The sequence below is a fragment of the Perca flavescens genome, chromosome 15, assembly GCF_004354835.1.
Source record: "Perca flavescens isolate YP-PL-M2 chromosome 15, PFLA_1.0, whole genome shotgun sequence".
NCBI lineage: Eukaryota > Metazoa > Chordata > Actinopteri > Perciformes > Percidae > Perca > Perca flavescens.
Window position 1 is genome coordinate 30,714,108 of NC_041345.1, and position 10,101 is coordinate 30,724,208.

Below are 10,101 nucleotides of genomic sequence, written 5' to 3' on the forward strand. Positions count from 1 at the left end.
ATGTTCAATATGATTATGAAAATACAATATACATGATCAAAATTACTTGTTTTATCAAATAACTTATTGTGGACAGTAAAACCATGTAAAAAAAATTTGGATTTAGTATCATTTAACCACTTATTACACACACTGTAGTTAGCAGAGCAGTGTGTGGGACATGCCAAAATCACGTACATCCAATGAAAAAAATTGAATAAAATGAAGGAAACACTTTTTTTAGAGACTTATCATTGTACTGATATGTGTGCAAATGTTTGGCCACTTATGATAAGACCTCAGACTTTCATTATTCTGCTACATTTTCATGATGACTGAGTGAGTCTGATGAGGACACCAAAGGCACTTCATAGTGATATTGACAAGGCACACACGCAAGAACACAAAATGATTACAATAATACAGTACCACCAATACAATAATGAATGGCTACAACATGAACGCATGACTCACTCCCATAGTTGCTTTGCAGACTATTTTGATTTTAGAAACTTCTGCTCGTTTTTAGCCTGAAAGTGGATCAGCTGCTGGGTTTCCTCCTGCGTCCCTGTGTGATACAGGACAGTATATGTAAAGCACCTATCGATGTCTCCAAAGCAAGTAGTGTTATGCACTGATATCAAACGAAATTCGCTGCTAATGGAGTTTAGTTAACACTGTAGACATGCATGGATTCCTTTCAAGGCAGAGAAATGCGGGACTGTTGTGCAAATAAGCAATGTAGCGTTAACGTTACTGTTAGCGTTAGCATAGCAAGCTAGCGATTTTTAAAAACGTTTCAATTACAAATATAGTTGCCAAAATGTATGTACAGGACTGTGTAGAGGACAAAACAAGACTGTCGTAATTTTTAAATAAATTCTTTAAGCCGAAAATACTTACATTTATGGGTCTCTCTGGTCGCCCTGGCAGCCATGTTCCTTGTTGCGCAACATCTCTGGATACCCCTGCCGGCCAAGTGAGCTTGCGTCCTTACTTGGTCGGAAGGGACCTCTGGCCCTTCCCCTAGGCCCTATCCCTCGATCAAGACGAGTATTGGGACAGAACTAGCTCTCACGTGAACGCGCACAACAAGGGTTAAGGGGAAGGGTTAGGGTTAAGGGGAGGAATGGGATTCAGCCTTACTCTATCTTTTCACTCCCTCTCAGCTCAGTTGTATAATAGTTTCATGCAGTGCTGGTACGGAGTCACTCACTCTTTTGGCCTCGACTGCTTTTTCTTTTTCTCTTTCTCTCTATTTCTTTCATCCAGCAAAGTATACACTTACAGCCCGTTCTCATTCCCAACTCTTTTGGTCGGTGTCTTTCACAGTAGAGAGTAGTATGTAAAGAGACGACAGTAGAGAGTAGTATGTAGAGAGACAGCAGTAGAGAGTAGTATGTAGAGAGACAGCAGTAGAGAGTAGTATGTAGAGAGACGACAGTAGAGAGTAGTATGTAAAGAGACGACAGTAGAGAGTAGTATGTAGAGAGACAGCAGTAGAGAGTAGTATGTAGAGAGACGACAGTAGAGAGTAGTATGTAGAGAGACGACAGTAGAGAGTAGTATGTAAAGAGACGACGGTAGAGAGTAGTATTTAGAAAGACAACAGTAGATAGTAATATGTAGAGAGACAGCAGTATAGAGTAGTATGTAGAGAGACAACAGCAGAGAGTAGTATGTAGAGAGACAGCAGTAGAGAGTAGTATGTAGAGAGACAACAGTAGAGAGTAGTATGTAGAGAGACAGCAGTTTTCTGCATGTTAGAGGTTTACAAAGTGAAAACGCCAAAAGTCCAGCGCAAAGGGAGTTACCATCTCCAACAGAAAACACTGTTCACAAACTGCTCCAAACAGCTCTAGTGTAGTCCAGCCTTTTCTTCCGTGCGTCATTTTGTAACACATGTTATAATGCTCGCCTAGCTGCTAGTGTGGCACGACCTCATACTCTGTTTCTGACTGGCTAGTAGTCCTTATCTAGCTACTGTCAGGACACGCCCTCATACTCTGTTTCTGACTGGCTAGTAGTCCTTATCTAGATACTGTCAGGGCACGCCCTCATACTCTGCTTCTGACTGGCTAGTAGTCCTTACCTAGGTACTGTCAGGGCTTGCCCTCATACTCTGCTTCTGACTGGCTAGTAGTCCTTACCTAGGTACTGTCAGGGTACGCCCTCATACTCTGTTTCTGACTAGCTAGTAGTCCTTAACTAGTTACCACACATGTGCGACTCCCAACAAAGATGCAACAGAAGTGAGATGCCTGACTGTAGCTAAAACAGAGGTGAAAAGAGGAGCTGCAGCAATGTTAAATTACAACAAAAATATGGTGTTTTTTTTTTTTTATTAAACCATGTAAACCTATTCTGGTATGACCTCTAAATACAATTATGAACCTGAAAATGTGCATAATATGAGCACTTTAAGTCAAATACTTTAATATGTTCATGCTTTTGAATGAGTTAACAAAATAATAGTCTTGCATGTCCAGACCTTCCTCCACAGCGCCGCAGAGGAAGGTCTGGCTAGTCCACGCAGCATTCCTGGATGGGAGAAAAACGTGCTCTGGTTTATTGGCATTTCTTTAAACAGACAGAGCCACGGTGCCTCTACAAAATAGCCTTGGGAAGGAACTTGTTTTGGTGGAACGTGTACGTTCAAAAGTAGTTTTAGTCGTGCAACAGAAAACTCAGATTGGACAGATAGTCTAGCTAGCTGTCTGGATTTACTCTGCAGAGATCTGAGGAGCAGTTTACCATAGTCCTCACAAATCCACTGGAGGTTAGAGCACCAACACAAAGAAAGAGGAAGGTGACGGACATCCGGCCGAAATGAAAGTGATGGTTCAGAGTTATTTCACCCTAGGGTCCTTTGCACCACGACCTCGAGCCAAACAACCCCCCAGAAGCTTTTTCCACCTGGGTCGAACATTTGGAGAGTTAGCGTTATCAGCTGAATAGCTTAGTGCAGGCGCTAATGGCTCAAAGAGTGTAATTGTCGCAATTACATTATAGTAATGTATAATTTGTTTTCAACCAGTGTCATAATTTATAATTATATAAATTGCATTTAGTATTATTTTGTGATTTTATTTGGTAAAAGTAAAGTGCTTTTATTTTGAAGTCTCCGCGCAAGGCCTCTTGGGATGCTCGTGAGTGAGAGAGTCGGCAAGCTAACAGCAAGCCAAGCACGGACAATTTAATGCTCCGAAAAAAGTTTTAAGGTTGTTATAGCGGATGTCAGCGATCTAAGGAAACCCCTAATCCCTTGTGTACAGCATGCAGCCAACGAGGTGTGTTGTTTTGTGTCCGTATTTTACTTTGGTGAACATTATTTTACATGCTGTGCATGTCATTGTATGTTCATATTAAGCTAATGTGGTTTTTATTTTCTCGTTATACTGTGTGTTTAGTTTTCACGGTGGATTTGGAGAAGAAGCTTCAAATAAATCTGTAGCAAGAAAACCACTTGTGTCTGCCAGTGCTTCGAGGGAATTATAAATTCAATTCAATTCAATTTTATTTATAGTATCAAATCATAACAAGAGTTATCTCGAGACACTTTACAGATAGAGTAGGTCTAGGCCACACTCTATAATTTACAAAGCCCCAACAATTCTAATTCTAATATTCTAATTCTAATAGAATTAGCAGTGGCTATTGCGACAGTGGCGAGGAGAAACTCTCTTTTAGGAAGAAACCTCGGACAGACCCAGACTCTTGGTAGGCGGTGTCTGACAGTGCCGGTTGGGGTTATGATGAACAGTGGCGTAATAGTCACAATAAAGATAATGGAACAGTGACTTAAATGGTAGTCGTGGTAGTTCATGTCATAGCCGGGCACAGCAGGGCATTACAGGATGTAACGTGGCACAGCAGAGCATGGGTGGACGCAGTGGACGCGGCAGGACGCAGCAGGACGTAGCCGGACACTGCAGGGAAGAAACAGGACAGGGACATGTTTCTGGGACAGGATGCACATAAAAGGAAAAAAAAAAGAAAAAAAAGAAAAGAGAGAGCAGCTCATCTCCTCCAAACTTTAATCTTGCCCAGTGTGAGCCGAACTTTTCGGAGTATGATGCCATTTTCAGGCGCGCTCATGCAAAGGTGGACAGAGGAAGGAGGCTTGGCGGATAAACTCAGCCGAGTTTACCCTGATTTCCTCCTTTCCCGTGGCCACTCATTTTCTACTAGTTGTCGTTAGAAACGTTGCCGCCCTTGCCTCTTCCGCTCATTGTGAGATCAGTCGGTGTTTCACACTTACAAATAATCATATGTATTGTATGCATCAAGCTGTGGAAAACGCGATGCTGTATGATTATACAACAGACTGTCATCAACAGTGACGATGTGTGCAAACAAGTTCTCACTGAGCTCAGGAGAAGAAGAACCATGGATAAAAAACATCTCCTTCCTTGGGACACCTTGAACTTGTGAACTTTAGCACTTTATGAAAGACTCTATGCACTTTATGAAATTCTCAATGCACTTTATAAAATACTCCATGCACTTTATAAAATACTCCATGCACTTTATAAAATACTGCATGCACTTTACAAAAGACTATATGCACTTTATGAGACTTTCCATGCTCTGGACAGCCTTAAGCTAAATTTGCACATGTTTTACTGGTTACATTTTTTTTTGTAATTGTTGTATTGTTCATATTGATTGTTGTTTAACGTTGCTTACTGAATGTTTAAATGTAGCCTATAATGTAATGTATTATGTAATTTGTAAAACCTTAAATAAAGCTCTTTAAAAAAAATAAAAATAAAGAGAGATCCCTGGTTGAGCTAGAACTCTCCCCAACTGGATCGGGCTGTACTGGCCTGCCTCCCTCTACTCTCACTATATTATTGATTATATGATAGGTAGATCGGATGACTGTAAAGAGAAACAGAAAAGCAGGGGTTTTGTGTCTGCAGCTATACACCCTGCCCCGCCGGGCTAGGCGTACACTGCAACCCCTCACTCCTTAACTATAAAATTTATCAAAGAGGAGAGTTTTAAGTTTAGTCTTAAATTTGGTGACGGTGTCTGCCCCCCCGAACCCAGATTGGGAGCTGGTTCCACAGGAGAGGAGCCTGGTAGCTGAAGGCTCTGGCTCCCATTCCTTCAGAGCAGGGGCATCGGACTGGGGGTAAAACCAATACTGATTACCAGGGCCCAAGGGGAGAGAGGGCCCTTGAAAAGTCTGGAATATATTTTACCTGGATATTTTCATTTCCTGTTAAAATTTAGATTAAAGTTAGTGTATTGGCTGAATAACTTGGTTGATTGACTGACTACATTTTGTATACAAAAAATACTATCTAAGGTCTCACCCAACCCTTGCTAATGCGCCAAATGGTGTAGTCCATCTGCACGCATTTTGTTTTAGTTCAGTTGAGCATCTGGTGGAGCGCAAACTTGTGCTGTAGAAATGTCTTTCTCAATGAAAGTCAAATCATGCTACTAAAAAAGAAAGGAAAGACAGGAGAAGGAGAGAAAACAAAATGAGGGGAAACTATTGGTGACTGACTTCTTTTCAAAGAAAGGTGAGCACAAATAAAAAACGAAATCCATGGTGCTAAACTGCTTGAATATCTCCGCGACCGTTAGTGCTAAAAACGGACTGAGACAACCCATTGAAAGAGCAGAACATACACTTTCAAATGATAATTTGGTTATACATATAATCTGAGGTAAAGGTTAAATAAATAAACTACACTAACAATGCTGTTTGCATACAACACACCACTGTAATAGCCTTTAATTTTAAATTAATAGGCTATAATGTCTAGAATTAGCAATAATAGCCTAATCAGTGTCAGGCTTGGTAGCTCATGGGTAGATACATATCATGTCAACATTATAGTTATGTCAGATTTAATAGAAACATTGTGAAACAAAATGCCCTCAGTTTCAGAAACTAGCAACAGACCCCTCATCCTCCTCTTTGGATTTGAGACAAGGTGAGCAAATATCTAAATTAAAGCAAACCATGTTTAGCCATTTTGACTGAAAGGTGTTAAGTAACACTAACATCTTAGTGTGTTTTATTATATTAGGTTACAATTAGGATAATAGGTTGATCAGATGTATCCTTCATAGAGAAAGATGATAGAGAACATCTGATTGAGGATGATGGGAGTGAAGACAGCAGGGAGCTCTGAGCACAGTGTGGAAATGAGAGCTGAGGAACTGGAAAGTAGGCCGAGCAGTGCAGACCAGTTTTTGCCAGAGGATCCAGCAGTATGGCCAGATAAATTAACAGATGATCAGAGACACCATAGTAGGCCGGTTGGCAAGTAAAGGTACAGAGAAAACAAACAAAATGTAGTAGTAACCACAGTAAAGTAGGCTAGAGAATGTTGAGAAAGGAGGTTTGAAATGTGTGTTATCAGGCTACTCTAAGCATTACAGTTAATATAGGCCGGGAGCCAGGTCCACTCCTCTGGATGTTTTTGCTACCTTTTTTTCACTATTATTTCCTATTATCTTATACCTTGGGCCATCACAAGTTGATAACGACCACCCCTAACTCGGCCCCGTTTGGTCTCAAGGGCCAAAAAACACCCTTTTTGGGAAAAGCTTTTTTTGTGAATATTAAGGTACTGCAACTACATAAATGGTCATATAACCCTAATCCTTTGCATGGGGTATCCTGACACATAGGGGAATCTAGCAGAAAAAGATTCTGGGGATCGCTGCCTTTTTGCGGTCAAATATCACCCTCGTCTGTCTGTCCGCCTGACAAATTGTCATCAAAAGTGATAATTTTCAAGCATTTTATTATAGATATCACTGCCTCAAATGTACATGAAAAACTTCCCAAGAGTATAAGCTTCAATTTGAGTCCAACATGACCTTTCTAACTAGAGGATTACGGCTGGTATAACCAAAGTTCTCCACTGTATCTTAAATTGGAGACATAACTTTCAAGCATTACCCTTCCATATGGGATTAAGCATATTTTTTGCATATGAACAATATTTTTTTTTTATAAGATTATTTTTTGGCCATTTCTGCCTTTAATGATAGGAAAGCAATTAAAGAGGGTGGGGGAAGACATGCAGGAAATCTTCCCAAGTCGGACTCAAACCCTGGACCTTGCGCATGGAGGCATGAACCTCTGTATATGTGCGCCCGCTCTACCGTCTGAGCTTCCCTGGCCACATGAACAATATCTTAAACAAGAGTTAAACAAGAGTTGAGACTTGATTTATGTACTGCTATACTAGATGAAGTGAACTGCATGAAAAGTGAGTAATGTTATGCCCCTTGGTGAACTGGGGTCAGGGTGCAACATAGGGTAGATCTCTGTATTGAGGGTCTGGAGAAAAACCTCAGATGACGCAAAATGACAATTTTTGCGTCATCTGAGGCTTTTTTGCCCAGAGGCAAAAGACTACAGCCTGTATTCATTGTGTATTAGGAGCCACTTCCGCATAGCCCAAAGGGGGTTGGACTGTCGGCTTTTTCCGGCCTTTGAAAAAACGAGTGTCAGCCATCTTGAATCCTCGCTTAGCTTCTCAGCAGGAGCAGAAACTGTTCATCCCGACGTAAATTTTGGGACGCAAGCTTTTATTTTGAAAAGTAGAAGGGACGGCATGATATGGGACGCTCCAGGCTGCAGCCATACAGTCTTGGAAATTTTAGAACAACAATTATGTGCATTCAAACTACCACACACGTGTACCACCGGGTTACATTGGAACACATCGGAGAATATGCAGGACACTTTTTACGGACGCAATAGTCGACACACTACGCAAGCTTTGCCTGCACGGAGACCAGCGGTGGTGCTCGATTCCTGTGGCCGGTAAAGTGACCTCATCAGTGGGGGCGTTGAGCGAGTGTGCGGTGGAAAGCTAACGCTAGCCAGCCATCTGTTCACCAATCGTGCTTGCAAGTGTCCGCTCATTAAACAAACTGGACTACATCCAACTTCAACGAAACTCCCAACGCGAGTTCAGAGACTGCTGTGCTGTGTTTTTGTTGTTGTGGAAATATTGCTGTGGACAATCCAGCCTGCTGTCACCGGGTAAGACTACTAGAGGAGGTGGGCTGTGTTACCCCGGACTGCCTGTTGTAGAAATGGGGTGATTTGTATCCAACTAACTGCTAACTGCTGGTGGAGTTTGTGACTGTAAAATGCCGACAATTCTAGCTACATCCCACGCAAATGTACGGCTGTGTTTATACTCGATGTTTATACCACAGCTCACCAAGAGCTAATGCTAGTAGCAATGTGTTAGCCTTCTTTTATTACATGGCTTGGTTGAATTCTAATGTAGAATGCGGTCTGTTATTTCTTGACAACAGACCGCTGCTAAGGATAACACACCATTGCCATGCATAGCAGAGCGTTGCCATGGACACAGTTCTGTTCACTCTGGAGCTATCGATCAATCCGCTGAAAGAAGTCCGGATAATGTATCAGCTGTGGCTAAAAAAAGCATGTTTTAAATGTGTAACACCACTTGAGCCACGGTGAAACGTTTTTTCGAGTATATGGTTGAAATGACAATAAAACACACGTGTTGAGTTGATCGTCTCACTGTCTGTCTGTAAAGGGCAGGCGTTGCTTGGGAGTGGCCTCATACAGCAGCAAAGCAAGTGCACTCTGGGATTTGGTGTCTTTCATCCATATAAGCCAAAAACACATTTTCTGTCTTATCTTGGCCTAGAAGGCACCAATTAAAATTTTTTTTCACATTTCTACCACATAAGTGACCCAATTTAAAGATATATTCAGCTTTCCAGCGGTGAAATTTCCCTTTAAATGCAGTCAGCACCAGTGAACGCATGCAAGGCCAGAAGAGAGCTGAAATGTGTTCCTGTGAATAATCTTCAGCCAGCTGGTTGATGTTGATTAGTCTATCTCCCATGTCAAAGATGATGTTGACAGTTGATGACTTGGCATAATACAGAGGATGAATAAAATGTCAGAGTCTTTTGCTCTGACTCTAACTGTTCTGATGTGAGGCATTTTAGTTTGGATATACTGAATGTAAATGATCACCCTCACATCTGATTCTTCATGTTTTGAACGGATCTCTGGTAGAAGTTCTTTTGACATAACTCCAGCATGGCATTCTATCTTGAAAGCAGTGACTGACTGGCTGCATGCATGAAATAACTTTATCAGTAGTGGCCCCAACCCGGTCTCACGCCAGGTCGTGTAATAGTCACGTTTTTTTGATTCATAAATTTGTGTACAGGTTACGTAAATCCCGTTTTTTTCGTGTATATGCAACGACTTTTGAACGTGTACAGGTCACGCTTTTCGAACCTGCTGCTGTGGGGGACGCGACAACGGGGAAATGAGGCGCCACACGCCGGCTAAAACAACGGAACGGGCCGCCACTCGCGATCGGGGAAATGAGGCGCCAAACGCCGGCTAAAACAACAGAACGGGCCGCCACTCGCGATCGGGGAAATGAGGCGCCACACGCCGGCTAAAACAACGGGACGGGCTGCCACTCGCCGGCTAAAACAATGGAACGGGCCGCCACTCGCAATCGGGGAAATGAGGCGCCACACGCCGGCCAAAACAACGGGACGGGCCGCCACTCGCCGGCTAAAACAACGGGACGGGCCGCCACTCGCGATCGGGGAAATGAGGCGCCACACGCCGGCTAAAACAATGGAACGGGCCGCCACTCGCGACCACACAACAACGGGGAAATGAAACACCACAATAACAAGACGGTTGGGGTTAGGAAAAAAAAAGAACGGGGAAAGGAACCGTCACACACGGGACACGCCGACAAAGGAACTGCCACACGCGGGGCGCGATCCCCGGTCTCCGGGTTGAAAGTCCTGTGTTTTCTGACCCATCCACCACCCCGACCAACGTCCTGTGTTTTCTGACCCATCCACCACCCCGACCAACCTCCCTACGCAGACTTTCGCCTTATCAACTACTCGCTACTCGCTTTCGTTCTGGGATCACGAAATATGCTTCCCATTAAAATGCATTGCTTTCAATTTCGTAATGGCCACACGAAAAAAACGGGATTTACGTAACCTGTCCACGACTTAATAGATTACAATAACGTGACTATATAACGACCTGGCGTGAGACTGGGCTGAGTGGCCCATAGGGGTCAATAGGGGTGCGGCCCGTCTGGCATT